We start from the raw sequence: 10369 nt of genomic DNA, 5'->3' as shown, positions 1-10369 counted from the left end.
GCCCATTATTCCTGGAATGCATGGAGCAGGCTGCTCTCGAGGGAGTGGGGCAGGCTCTGGGTACCCCCGTTGACCGACTTTTCCAAGAGCCATCAGCAGCAGGTCCTTTCTGCTTCCTTGGACCAGCCTCAGGGTACTCACAGGTGAGGACTTTAAGCCGGCTGGGCTCAGGGCTGGGTGGTACCCAGGTGCAGCGCCCCGACCCTAGCCAGCTGTGTCCTCTTCCCACCCCTCTTCTAGCAGCCCTGGCCTTTGGGCGATAGCTCTGCCGCCGCCATGTCTCACACCCCGCACTACCTGCCTCATGCTGGTGCACACTTACTCCGCCATGGAGCGCCCGGACGCGCAGAGGTTGGCGGGGCCCATCTGTCCTCTCGGCCCCAGGCAGTCTACAGACCAGCACCACCGCTCTACCACATGCCAGCGGCAGCAGCGCCGCCCGACTTCCCGCCGCCCGACTTCCCGCCGCCCTACCATTTGGCGCCTGGCAGCCGCCATTGCCCTAGGGCCAGGCGCCCGCCGCCTCCGCCGCCTTTCCCCACCAGGCCGGGGGACCCATACGGAGGCCCGACGCCCCTGGCGCAGCCACAACCTCCGCAGGCTTGCTGGCGCCACCCGCCCCTGCTCTGAGTCCAGACCAGCTCCGTGGCTATACCTCTGCAGTGCTGCGGCTACGCACAGCCTGGCCAAAGGTACACACTGACTAGCTGAGGCGCCCCTTGGTCGTCCCGGGCTGGCGGCACCATTTGACCTGGAAGATCTGCAGGCCATGGATGAGCCTGGAATGACTCCTGGACCAGTCTGTGATAAAGAAAGGCCCCATCCCCTCCAAAGCCAGCAGCCTTTCGGCCCTCTCATTGGCCAAAGGCAGCCTGGTTGGCGGCATCACCAACCCCAGTGAGGTCTTCTGCTCCCTGCCTGGATGGCTTTCATTGCTCAGCTCAACATCCAAGTATAAGGTGACAGCGGGGACTCTAACTCCTGAGTGCCTCAACACCTCCCTCCTGGGGAGCGGCCTCCACAGAGCCAAGTCCAAGAATGGGGGTTGGTGTCTATGGGAAAAGCTAGAGAAGATTGGGCTCAACCTGCCAGCTGGCCGCCCGGAAGGCTGCCAATGTGACACTGCTGACCTCACTGGTGGAGGGAGAGGCTGTGCACCTGGATTGAGACTTTGGCTACATCTGTGAAACTGAGTTTCCAGCCAAAGCAGTTGCTGAGTACCTGTGCCTACAGCACACTGACCCTGGGGAACTACATAGCCACAGAGTATGCTGCTGGCTGCCAAGCAGATGTGCAAGGAGTTTTCCAACTTGATGGCTCAGGATCACTCCCCACTGGGCAACAGCCACCCAGCACTTATCCAGGAGCCTGGAGTGCAGAGTTGCCTGACACACTTTAGCCTCATCACCCATGGCTTTGGAGGGCCTTCCATCTGTGCTGCCATCACCACCTTCCAGAACTACCTGCTAGAGTCACTCAAGCCACTGGACAAGATGTTTCTAACCAGTGCAGGCAGTGGGCATGGTGAAACCAAGATTTCAAAGAAGGATGGCAAACATCAGAAATAGCCGAATCTCTCATTCATCCTAAGGGGCTCCCAAGCCTTGAGCTGAGACTTAGCTCCTAATGTGACCCTGAAGGACTAAAAGGTGGGATTAGAGTCAGGTCAGATAAAGAACATTCATCCATAAATCCTAGTTAGGGCTGTGAATACGAACAAGGGAGGTGGTCTGTTGGTAAGAGCCCAGGTATCTGACTCACATGTGCAATTGTCTGATCTTTGCTAAAAAGGGCATGGACAGGAAATTGGTATGAAAAAGTCTGACTTGAGGAGCAGAGCCTTACCCGTTAAGGAGTCTGGGCAGTGGGCTCCTAGGAGCAAAGGTTTTCTGCTTTTTACTAATGGCTGGAGGACATTGTTAACAAATCAGAGGTGCCACTGAAGAGCTGGTCAGCCTCATCCCAGAATCTCCTATCCCAGAAAAGAGGTGCTGGAAGGAGGTCCCAGTGGGCTTTTTGAGCCCTTTCCATTCTTGGAGCAAAGGGCAGGAGAGGCCCTTGTGGAACACAGCACAACTTGCAGAACTTGAATCCAGGCTGTGCATCACAGCCCTATTGCTATTTGTCCTATTTATTTATGTTTGATGTAATTAAATTTGAAAGTCAAAAAAATGCAAGGCAGACCAAAGTGAATGCCCAGAGTTAGTTTCAGAGGCTGTGGATGGTCAGTGAAGTCAGAGAAAATATTCCCACTTCTGTTTAACTCCATTACCATAATCTGTTTCAGTTAGATCTGATTCCCTTGTTTCCAAGCATCTCAAGACTCATCACTTTTATGCCCAGCCTAGATTCCAGCAGTCTTCAGTTTCTCTAAATCTGCAACTTCCTAATTTTTTTATCTATTAAATTGTGTCCTTTTTAGATTTTAAGGAAAGACTATTTCAAACTTTCAGTGCCTCAATTCCTAAAATTCAGTATTATTTATGGAAAATCCCACATAAGTGTAGGAAACAAATCTAAGATCTGTGATCTAAGATCTCAGGAAAACGTATCAACCCTTCCTGTCCTCAGCAAGTTACTACCTCTCATTCTCTTCAGCAACTGTCCGGAACTTTTAAGATTCTCTGTCAACCCACCATTCATTAATCACAATCATCAGATGCTGCTGAAAAACTGTAAAAATAAATGTCAGAGTGTGAACTCCTTCAAGGTTTGGTTCTCCTACTGATACAAGGATTTTTTTTATACCATCCTATCTAAGTCTTCAGTGCTCAAAAGCACAACTTGTCTCCTCAAAGACTGTCCCCTTCAGCAATTTTTAATCCCTTTAATCTTAAATTTGTTATTCTCCACTGGCTCTTTTCCATTCAGCCTATATGTGTAAATCTCTCCTTCTTTGCAAGTAACCCTTCTGGAATTCTTTTTGCCCCTACCATCTCATGATATCACTTAATTGGTGTGTGTCACTATTTTTTATTATAACGGTTCATTATAAATTATTGGAAAAATGAAGAAATGTACAATTAAATAAAGTTGTTCTAATTCAATGATATACAAGGGATTTTTTTGTTTAACTTTTAAAAATATCACTATATTCTTTATAGTATTCTATTTTAATCCATTCTACTGTGTTCTATTCAGTTATATCTATAAGCTGCTTTATTTCGTAACAAAATCTGAACTCAAAATAATTTGAATTCTAAAGTTTGCATTTTACAATATCAAGAACATTACCGCTGTCACCAAGTATTTCACAAAAACTATAGTCAATGACTCCACATTAGTCCTTTGATCTCTGTAGCTTACATTATTTTTCATAAACTGTGGTGATAGAATATTTTATAATTAAAAATTATATATACATACACACACACACATTTGAATTAGTTTGATCATTGGAAATTTGGACATCATATTATCTATGTCTCTATCTGTTTTGTTATCTTTTTATGAAGTATATGTTGACATTCTTGCCCATTTTTCATTTATTTATAAGTCTACCTGTATATACTAAGAGTATTCACACTTTTTTCATATATGTACCAGTAACTTTGTCTTTGCTATGTGTCCCTTAATTTGGTTATAATATTTTATACAATGTTTTTTTTCAATTTAGACTGGCAATTATTTAGAATTTTTCTGTTGCTTTATGCACAGTGAATCATCCTTGAGAAAATTTACATGGTTTCCTTTTTTATATGGGCTTCAATTTTTTACATGTAACTATTTCATACCCATGTAATTTATTCTGTCCTGTAAAATAACATGAAAATCAGTTGAACCTTACATGCATTATAGTTAACGACAGTTCCAGCCACTTTTACTGTTTCTATCATCTCCCCTGATTTTCTGTTATCACATATTCTGTAGTCCATCCATTGACCCATTCTTGACCTTCTGCTGCTTTGCTTCTTTCTTAAGGAGGTTGACCTATAAAGACTGTTTTCCATGCTGCCTTATTAAACTGTTCCCAGCACTTCCAGGAGGAGGCACTGGTGTGAGGGCGAAAACAGCCACCCTCTTGCTGCCTCAGGTGATGTCTTAGGCAGAGGTTACATTTTTCTCTAGCTCCTGTACCTGCTTAGACATTCTACCTTCCACCTGATTCCTCTACCCTTGGACTCTGGCATTCCCATCCCAGCTTAGGGGCATAGTAGCTGCCTTCTGTTCAACATCAGGAACTTCTCAGGCTCTTCTAACCAGAGTCATCTTCCCTGTGCTTTAAATACTTAACTTAATTTCAATTTTTCTGTTTGAACATTAACTTTCCTATTCAGTGACATATGTTCCTTTCTATATCAGGCTATAATTTTAAATTAGTGTAGTTTTTATAAAGTAATTTTATTCATATTTTATAAAATGTTATCTAATTTTGTTTTAAAAAAAAAAACTTCTCTAAGTGAACTTAAATGTATTTTTCAATCTTCACACATTTTATCTCATTTTTACACATTTTTTATTATAAAGGTTCATTATAGATTAATATACTTATTAATATACTTATGGATACACTTACATGAATAACAAAAATCTATACACATCTAAAATATTTTTACTGGAACATTATTTATACTAATAAAAAGTGGACAAAAATCAGCATGAAATAAATTATAATATCTCTATATAAAGGAACTCTCTAGGCCATTAAAACTATGTAGTAATTCACTACTATGAGAGCATAAATTGCTATGATTATTCCAAAAACCTTTCTGGAAATCTATACTGAAATTAAAAATATGGATACTCCACCACCCATGAATTCCATATCTAGGTGTAGACCCAACAGAAATATGTAAGTGTGTTCTCAAAAAGACAAGTCCAAGAATGTTCCCAGAAACCATTTCATAATATTTTCAGTCTGAATATAACTCTAATATCTACTAAAAGAGACGTGTACATTCTGTATATATTCACAAAATAATGTGATATCAATTTGAATGGGAAAAACAAACTAATAAATGACATGTACACATGTAATGTTGAAAATGAGAGCAGACACAAAAACAACATCCTGCAGGATTCCCATTTGTGTAATGTTTAAAAATGGGGAATACTAATTGAGGCATAAAAAAACAGTGGTGGTTTGGGGATTAAGATTAGAAGGTAGGGGTTGATTTCTACACTCTTTCATACTTATATTTTTTAGAAGTTTAAAAATTTTTACAGTAGATCCATGTGTATTGATATAGAAAGATATCCAAGTTAGGCTGCTAAGTTGAGTAAAACGGTTGCTGAAAGGTATGTAAAGAAAGAGTTCATATGTGTAAAAAAAGGCATATATGTGTTTGTATAAATATATACACCTGTGAATAAACACATATACAAGAAAAGAGATTGTGAAATTATATGTAAAGAAAATATAACCTCACTTATATTGATTTATATGAAGAAGCACACATACCTCAGGGTAGTAAAAGTTGAGTTTTCTCTCCTCTTGTCGGGTGGGTTTCTAGGAAGTGGCAGGCCTCTGCATCCAAGCTGATCTTAATAGGAGACTCTGCCCACCAGAGTTCCAGCGACTGCAGAAGCTCACCACCGATTTTCTATCACAGGGTCCCGGCTTGGCTTCTGAATTCCCAAAAGGAAAACTACCTAGAAACATCCCCCACCGCCTCTCTCTCCAGTTGAGAGCGCTCAGCTAGCGGTATATATACCCCTTGGGTCAACGCTATTGGTTCACATTTATGCTAATAAGGGTTTGGAAAAAGTAGCAACCCTATTGGTTCAAATTTATGAATTGCTCCTGCCACCACACCCCCTGAGGGGAAAATGAAAGTGAGGGCAGAGCTCTTGCGCTTTACCAATAGCGTTGGGGGGCAGGGAGAGGGGCGCTGCACCAGAGCTCAGGAGCCAATGCGGCATTGTTGCATCCGGAGTGCTGGAGACAATTTGTTCCTCACTGCCTCCAGAACGTAGTAGCCGCCACTGCTACCACCACCACAGCACAGGCGCTGGAGCGCAGGAGTCATAGTAGCCTCCAGAGCACAAGAGATGCAGGATCCTAGGAACCTCTGCTACCCTGCGAGCATGAGCCAAAGCCGCAGCTGCTGCGATTTCAGGGTGCCAGAGAGCTGCTGCCACCACCGCCGCCATGCTCAGGAGCCAATGCCGCCACAGCCACCACGTATGTCTACAATGCAGGACCCACCACTACCGCCTCCAGACCACAGGAGCCAGTGTTGTTGCAGATGCAATTCAGGAGCTGGTGCCATTAAAGCTCAGAGACATCCACAGGGAGGGTGCAGTCACCTTGGGTTGGGGGACAGCGGCTTCTGGAGAGGTTCTGTTTGGCAAAGGGAGTCACCACAAAAGAGGCGGGCTCACCCAGGGTGGGCATCTTCCTCTTCAGGGCTGGAGGTGTGGCCTGTGAGTTTTGGGGTTGTGGGGCTGGAGGTAAGGAGATACTTCTGTTGTCTTTACCATGTGTGCAGGGGCGGATGCAGCATGAGGATCCTCCAGGTGGGGGTTATAACTTGAGGTGTCTGAGTGGAACCCCATTTAGTGGAGGAAGAGGTATGTGGGTCTCAGTGAGAAGCTCTTAAAGGAAAGACAATCTCCTGGGGACTGGGAGGCCAGTTGGTGGGGGTCAATGTAAAAAGGGATGTCAAAGTGGGCCCAGCATTCAGCAAAGAGGATAGGTTCAGATTGGGGCCATAAAGATTTCCTCTCATGCCACAATATTCTCACTCCTTGGAGACAACTCTAGAAGTCAGGTGGTCCCAGTCACTAAAGGTTCTAGGATAAAGTGTGAGGACTGCTCCTCTGGCAAGTAGGGTCTCCTTGCCCCTTGCTTCCTATGACAGGAAGATGACAGAATTTGGCTGGCCCTCTGCCTTTTCATTTTCTCTTGGGTCAGCCTGGAGCTTAGTCTGGCATCTGGATTTATAGCCAACAACTTTTCAGGTCCCTGTAGAGGTTGGGAATGTTTACAATTGTGGAGACTAAGGATAGCATTTGCATGTCTGGAGTGGGAGAATGTGGGTGCACAAATATGGCTGTTTGTGCTTGAGGACATGTGGTTGTAATATGTGTATATGAGAATGTGCATCTGTCTGGAGATGTTCAGGTGTATATTTAGGTATTGTATGTATGTATATCTGTGTTCATGAGCTGTTTTTGTTACTCTGTATTTATGTGATGTGTGAATTAGTGGGAATGAATAAGGTTATGATTGTGTGTGTGCTTGTGTGGTGTGTGTGTATTACCCTTCCCTTTTCAGGGCCCCCATCATTCAACCTGGCACAAAATTGCAGCTATGTTTGTATCTTGTGAGTTGTCAGCCCAAGAAAAAGGTGAATACAAAATAAAGGAGATGGAATAGAGAACTGGAAAAAAGGAAGAGGGCAGAGTGTTGGGGAAAGGTGTGAACAGAAAGGGCCAGGGTATGCAGGGGAATCAGGGGCATGGGAAGAGACCTCTTCCCAGCCCTGAGTGCTTCCATTTGGGCAGGTGCTGCAGCCACTTCCCAGAGGCAGCATATGATATTGGGCCAAAGCTGCCTGCTCTCAGAGCCCTCTTGGAGCTGGGAGTGCACACCTAGGGGCAAACTGGTGACATCCTGGATCCTGAGTTCTTCATTGATTTGCAAAAGTGGCAACAGCCGTGCTTCTGGAAAGACAGGCAATGAACAGAGGCATGGCTCTGGGAAGGGACTCAAGAACCTAGGGACAGTGGCTAACTGAACACTACCAAGAGATGATACACCACATGATCACAGTATTTTGGAGAGGCAGGAAGGACCAGCATGCAAAGGCTACCTGGAGCTCAGCTGCCTGGTAAAGACTGCACTCACCACCTTATGCTCAGTCAAGCAAGAGGCAGTAGTGGATGACATTTTTCTTGGCTTAGCTCCTTGCTAAAGGAGGAAAATATTTTATGCACTAGTAGGAACTGTTTTGCTAGAGGAGTTAAAAGAAGGAATTGTAGAGGGAACAAAAGAGATTCTTCTGTCAATTTGAGCCTGGGGTGGAGTTGAATCTGAGAAGGCAGTCTGCTGTGGAGTTGCAGCTCCTGGACTGAGGGTAGAGAAATGCCAAGGTGGCAACCAATGGGATGTGACTATGATGAAAGGTGGCTAGGAAAGTGCCAGGCTCTCCCTACCCAGATTACTTACTCTTGGATTTTTTTTCTTCCTTTGATGCTGGATCCAAGACACCAAGTGTCAGGGCTGGCAGAGTTTTTAGGCTATGTGTGTGAGTGTGTGTTCTCATGCCCAGCCTTGTGAGCACAGTATGGGTGGGACCTTCATTTGATTTTGTAAGGTCTTTGGGAGAGCATGCACACCAACCTTCTAGAGGAGCCACTTGCTTGAATGACACTTAGGGGATCCAAGAGGTAAATGTTGTTCTTAGAGTAGTGTATGTGAAGGTCCTTAGTCAGGATGTGCTTTTTTACTCTCCCAGTCTATACTTGGTTAGCGGTGGCTGTTGAGTTGCAATGGAACCTCTCTCTGAAACCCTCTCCAGGCAGGCTCCTTACAGCAAGACTAAGTTCTGCTTGTTTTCAAATGGCTGACCCTTGGAGGAGGAAAACTCACTGGAGCAGATTTCATTTGTCTGCTTGGCTGGGTGCATGTTTCAGTTGTGATATTGATCTTGATCTGCATGCTCATGCATGTGGGTGGCTCTTCTTGAATGCAGGTTGGAAATGAAGAGAAAGCAGGAGTTTGGGTATTGCATGCATATGGACAAATATCAAGCATGAAAACCTTCATTTGTGTACAAGTGTTATATGAACTTGTTGGAAATCTGTGAGGATATGTGCCCCCTACCCTATGCTGTGGATATTGTTTGAAATGTGAACAAACAGACCTCCTTGGGAGTAAAATGTATTCATCAGAGCAATTGTGTTTATAAGGACCCTGATTATTTCACTGTGTGCTTTGCATAGATCTTTCAGTTCTTCCCTGGCTTCTGATTTCCAACAAAACTAATAACCTATGCCTCATTTTTGCATTTTTCAGGGTTATTATTTGAAAAGAAGTAAGCATCCCTTATAATTATGTAGTACAAATAATTATGTATTGTGGCATCATTATATTACATGAACTATTCATCACTATTTCCTGTGAAACATTGTCCATGTATTTGCTTTAGAGAGAGATAATGCATGAGTATGTACTTCTCAGAAGGGGGAATGAGAAACCTAAAACAGATACATACATGTAGACAGAATTGTCATGGACACCTATAAAATAAATTATTAATTTCTGTTTCAAATAAATTGAAATAGACACAGTGTGAATGCACCCTCATGTAATGGAACCCAGTATTGCAGGTGCATATGGACATGGAACATACGTTCTGCTTAAGAGTGTGTTCCAACTCCTGTAGTTCCCAGCCCATGATTCCAACACTAAATAGCCTGTCTTTGGGTTTTCTTTACATGGTTTTCTCAATTAGCTGAATATGTGATTAGTTATTGTGCTTTTTATAATTAGTGATTATGGAAGTACAATTTTTGAAGGAGTTTCCATATGGAGATATAACTTTAGCTTACATTACTAACTGAAAAATAATGATGCTGTAGTCTAATTTAGATGGTTTCTGTAGGCTGGATCCTATGAGATTAAATATAACATGAAAATAGTGAAGATGAAATTCTGGGGTTTTTTCAGTAATGGTGAATATGGAATTCTGGGATGAAGAGTAGACTTAAAAAGTATGGCACAGAAAATTGCTGTGACACCAAAGTGTAATTTGGGAAAAGGAATATGTGGAATTAAGATTTAGAGAAAGCAGAACTGTTATAATAATTAGAGTTTTGTATTAAGTCCACATTAATACTTATTTTTGAAATTCTGTTTTAAAGTTTAGAGAAATGTATGAATATCTATTATCCTCTGTAGGGCATGATGTAAGGTGGGGCATGTTGCATCAGAAAAGAGGAAACTAACTTGCTGGCTGCTACCCACTTCCCAGTCATGGGGCCACATGTGGCTAAGAAAGCACCTACCGATTAGCCAGAAGTCATTGGCATGGTTTGTGATGAAGAATGGGACCTTCTCTAGGATAGGCTCAGAACCCTTCTGCCCTCAAGGACAGCTCCTGTCTCCCATTACTGCCTGTAGGATGGGTGTAAATGTGAATTCTCCTCACCCTGCTGACCTTTATCCTGATTGGCTCCTGTACATTATATTAGCTGTGTGTGTTTTCTCAATAAACAAGATCCTGCTTTGAGGGAGGGCTGGGTGCGAGCGGCCAGTTGACATTTACCTTTCTTGGACCTTTACCTTTCTTGGCCCATCCTGGTTCGGGGCATGCTCCCCCAATCTCTCTCACAGGTCAGGAGGGAATGGAGGGCCAAAACCCCTGACAATCCTCTATCTTCCTGGGGAGGGGGTATAATAAAATATTATTTTATTTCTTCA

The 10369-nt window shown here is 43.5% G+C and overlaps 1 pseudogene; it reads left to right on the top strand.

Annotated features, from left to right (window-relative positions):
- The first annotated feature begins 304 nt into the window (after positions 1-304).
- On the top strand, positions 305-1712 carry LOC101957609 (transcription factor AP-2-epsilon pseudogene; annotated as a pseudogene).
- The last annotated feature ends 8657 nt before the right edge of the window (positions 1713-10369 follow it).

This window comes from Ictidomys tridecemlineatus, chromosome 13 (assembly GCF_052094955.1).
Source record: "Ictidomys tridecemlineatus isolate mIctTri1 chromosome 13, mIctTri1.hap1, whole genome shotgun sequence".
NCBI lineage: Eukaryota > Metazoa > Chordata > Mammalia > Rodentia > Sciuridae > Ictidomys > Ictidomys tridecemlineatus.
The sequence above is the reverse complement of the archived record's forward strand: the minus strand, read 5'-3'. Positions and strand labels throughout refer to the sequence as shown.